Source organism: Odocoileus virginianus, unplaced genomic scaffold (genome assembly GCF_023699985.2).
Source record: "Odocoileus virginianus isolate 20LAN1187 ecotype Illinois unplaced genomic scaffold, Ovbor_1.2 Unplaced_Scaffold_34, whole genome shotgun sequence".
NCBI lineage: Eukaryota > Metazoa > Chordata > Mammalia > Artiodactyla > Cervidae > Odocoileus > Odocoileus virginianus.
In genome coordinates this window covers 175,868-180,259 of record NW_027224296.1, presented here as the reverse complement: position 1 = coordinate 180,259, position 4,392 = coordinate 175,868, and the positions used below count along the sequence as shown (strand labels likewise).

The 4,392-nt window shown below is 35.0% G+C and overlaps 1 pseudogene; it reads left to right on the top strand.

The window, feature by feature from the left end:
• The first annotated feature begins 1,707 nt into the window (after positions 1 to 1,707).
• Positions 1,708 to 2,675, top strand: LOC139033691 (olfactory receptor 5J3-like; annotated as a pseudogene).
• Positions 2,676 to 4,392: the final 1,717 nt, after the last annotated feature.

Below are 4,392 nucleotides of genomic sequence, written 5' to 3'. Positions count from 1 at the left end.
AAAAAATTTGGAACAAATTGAGAAAAAATTGGAAGATAAGATTTTGGTAGTGTTGTTAGATCGTAATCTGAGATAGAGTATATAAAATGAAAATATTTTGTAATCTGAAGTTATGCAAATGTTGAACTTGTAGCAGCTGTGTGTTACATAGTTTGTTAACAAAGAATTATATAAGTATTATATATATATAAATTATCTATGGTATACATACTATAGATAAATAGATAGATAGATAGATAGATATGGGCTTCCCTGGTAGCTCAGCTAATAAAGAATCCACCTGTAATGTAGGAGATCTGGGTTCAATCCCTGGGTTGGGAAGATCCCCTGGAGAAGGGAACGGCTACCCATTCCAGTATTCTGACCTGGAGAATTCCATGAACTGTACAGTCCATGGCAGTTGCAAAGAGCTGGACACGACTGAGCGACTTTCACTATATATATATGACATACATACGAACTTTATACTTACATAAAATGGGCACATGTAAAAGATTTTGCTTGTTTCATTCATTAAGATGCTATAAATGCTACAAAAGATAATTCAAAGAATCACAATATTACAAATCAAGAATTCAAAAATAAACTGATAATAGATGCAAAATTGCCTTTTCCACTGCAGAGAAAATCAGTTTCTGTATGCTGGGGAAAAAAATGTGCCTCTCTATAGACAAATATCATGTGCATTTCTCTGGGTTGTTTACAGTTTACAGAGCTATAGACTAGTGCAACAACAAGAGAATGCATCATTAAGAGGAAGTGGGAAGGTGACCCTTTTTAAACATCTGTTACAATTTTTCATTACCCATGGAAACATTTCTGAATACTATCATTATATTGCATGGATGAATTCAGTAATTGTCCAAGCATGAAGATTTCTCTAGTTGGATTCCATAGCTTGACTTATAATTTTAAAAAATTTAAAAAATGAATGTACTAATTACTATTAATATGTTGCCAACTTTAGAACAGTGAATCAATGAGATGCTAAAGATATTTAACTGTAGAAGAAAACTCATGTAACATAAAATTTGATGAGACAGGCACAGTAATCTCTCACTAATGATGATGAAACTTAAACTTAGTGATTACCTGGCTGGCCTAAAGAATTGCAACTGCTGAGTGGTAGAGTTAGGATTCAGTTACTTATATAACTAATTCTGAATATTTTCTCTTTCTGTTTTACAAACAACTCTTAGAAGCCCCTTTGTTGCTCAGAAGCAAAGTCACATCTCAATGTATGAGAGATTAAGTACTTTGACTCCTCTACCTAGTCAAGTTTTCGACTGAAACAAATACTTTAATTTGTTGTGCAAGTGAAATAACACTGCAAAGTGGAACAGATGTGAGTTACTCAGAGTTTACTATATGCAATGTGGTTAACCATGATCATTCACCTTGGTGAAAGATGAGAGAGTAAATGAAAGAGGTTCAGAGGTTAGAGCTCACCCACTGGTTTGATGCTGTGTCATTTAATGTGGAAAATGACAGCTTTAAGGAATAGAAGCGGTAACTTATCAGTTCAACTGGAAATATGTACATTTTCTGTGCTTACTGTTCATATGCCTAGGGGTTACCAGGATGCCCAAGTGGATTTAGAATTAATGTTCTAGTTACTTTAGCCATTTTCATATTTATTTCTTTGTGACTCTTCAGGTTATTATCAACATCCCCATCAGTACCCTGTCAAAATTCCGACCTCCAGAAACACTGCAGGGAATGGAGGTGGACAACAGCGCCGTGAAGACACACTTCTTTCTCTTGGGATTCAGTGCCCACCCAGAACTGCAGAGTGTTCTTTGTGCTGTTTTTCTGTCCATCTACTCCGTTACCCTCATGGGGAGCCTTGGGGTGATTTTATTAATCACAGCCAGTCCCTAATTGCACACCCCCATGTACTTTTTTCTCCACATCTTGTCTTTGGTAGATGTCTGCTGCTCTTCAGTCATTGCCCCCAAGTTACTTGTGGACGTAGTTGCTGATAAGAAGACCTTTTCTTGCAAAGGTTGTGCGCACAGTTGTATCTTTTCTACTGTTTGGTGGACACAGAAGTTTTTCTCTTGACGGTCATGGCTTATGACCGGTACATAGCCATTTGCAACCTCCTGCTTTACACTGCTATTATGTCCAAGAGGATTTGCTGCCAGCTTGCAATTGGAGCATTTCTGGGAGGCACCATGAATTCAATCATCCACACCACAAATATATCTCACCTGTCTTTCTGCTCCAATGAAATTAACCATTTCTTTTGTGACACCTCCCCTCTCTTCTCTCTGTCCTGCACTGACACTTACATCCATGATGTTGTACTGGTGGTCTTTGCTAGTTTAGTGGAAACTCTCTGCCTTCTGATAGTTCTTCTCACTTATGTCCTCATCATAGTAGCCATTCTTAAAACAGGTCCTGCAGAGGGAAGAAGAAAAGAATTCTCCACTTGTGCATCCCATCTGACCATGGTCTCTATCTACCATGGTACCATGATCATCATTTATTTGTGCACTGGCACCCGCTATTCAATGGCTATTGATAAAGTGACCTCTGTGTTCTATACATTGATTGTACCTATGTTAAATCCTTTAATTTACAGCCTTAGGAACAAAGATGTAAAAAATGCCTTCAGGAAAATGATTAGCAGAAAATTTATTTCTTTTATTTTTTTCCATTTATTTTATTAGTTGGAGGCTAATTACTTTATGATATTGTAGTGGTTTTTGAACTATAAAACTCCTAGAGGAGAACATAGACAAAGCACTCTCTGACATAAATCACAGCAGGATCCTCTATGACCCACCTCCCAGAATATTGGAAATAAAAGCAAAAATAAACAAATGGGACCTAATGAAACTTAAAAGCTTTTGCACAACAAAGGAAACTATAAGCAAGGTGAAAAGACAGCCCTCATATAGGGAGAAAATAATAGCAAATGAAGCAAAGGACAAATAATTAATCTCAAAAATATACAAGCAACTCCTGCAGCTCAATTCCAGAAAAATGAAAGACCCAATCAAAAAATGGGCCAAAGAATTTCTTTCTTAAGAAAGGATGAAACTGAGGCTGACAAGTTTTCTACCCTGTTTCTTGATCTTTGTTCTTTAATCTTTAAAGATTCTGAGAGTTGAAGCTCTAGTACTTTGACATAAGTTCCTATAACTCACCAGTACAACCTTCTGAATGTTTCCCATTATTTTCAATTGTGCCTAAACTGAGCATAGGGAGCAGGCCTTAATGATCTTAATCTTCTCTCCAAACTAAGGAAGAGTAGCAATAGGGTTTCTTTGCTGTTTTGCACAAAATATTTTTTTTTCTTTTTACATCTCTTTTCTTTATTCCTGGGAGGCCCTACTGAGGTATTATGAGAAGAGCAACTGCTCTATTCACATCAATTAAACTGACATCCCTAAAGGCTCCATTAAAAATAAATAAATAAATAAATAAGCTTAATAGACTTGCTCAGTCAGGAGAGAATTCTGCTGTGTCAGATTAGTTTTGTTTGTACCCTTTTTATGTACTTGCGTCACCCTGTAAATATTCCATCATAACATATAGAAGTAAGTAGTAAATAAATAAATAAGAATAAATAAGAAACCTCCATCCAGGTCTAAATATTCCATAAAATACTTACTATCCTATTCACCATTTTTTCTACTATGCCACTTACAGTGTTTGACCTGAAAATTCAATTCAAAAATGCTTTTTGAACAACAAATGAATGAGTGTAGCCAGGACAATCAATATAAAATTGAACCTTTGTAATTTGATCAAATAAATTGCTCTTTTCTTTGATTTTACCCTACCATGTTCTCTTTAGGTGAAATCTATTTGAATATGTTTTCTTTTGCCCTATGTAGAAATGAGAGTCAGAGACAGGAATTATTTGTTGTAAAACTTTTCATTCTGCCTTAATTCCTCTTCATTCTGACTTAATTATGTCAGCAAACATCACCTGATCCTCCAAAGGTTACCAAAGAGGACTCCATCTCCCCACTGGGTTCATAGCATTACACTAGTTAAAAATGGAAAATAAATAAATAAACTGAAAGGCCCCATAATATAGTTTAAATCATAAATCAAACATGTTAAATCATATATTAACACAAATATGGTTCCCTTTGCAGGGGAGGAACAAAGTATTAGTTATATTAGCATGCTATATATAGTGATTATGTTATCTATGAAAATATGAAATAAATTGGAATAATATTCTAAACAAAATTTTAACAGTGGTTATCACAATTGTGTAGTGCTAAATTATTTTATGCTAGTTAATCCCTGAAATATTTTCCAAAAGCTTGATTAGTTGTGTATTCTATTCTGCCTGTATACAATTAGCAATTAATCCAGTTGTGAAAACATAGCACAATTTAAAGTTCTCAGAAGGATTCATTTTATCTT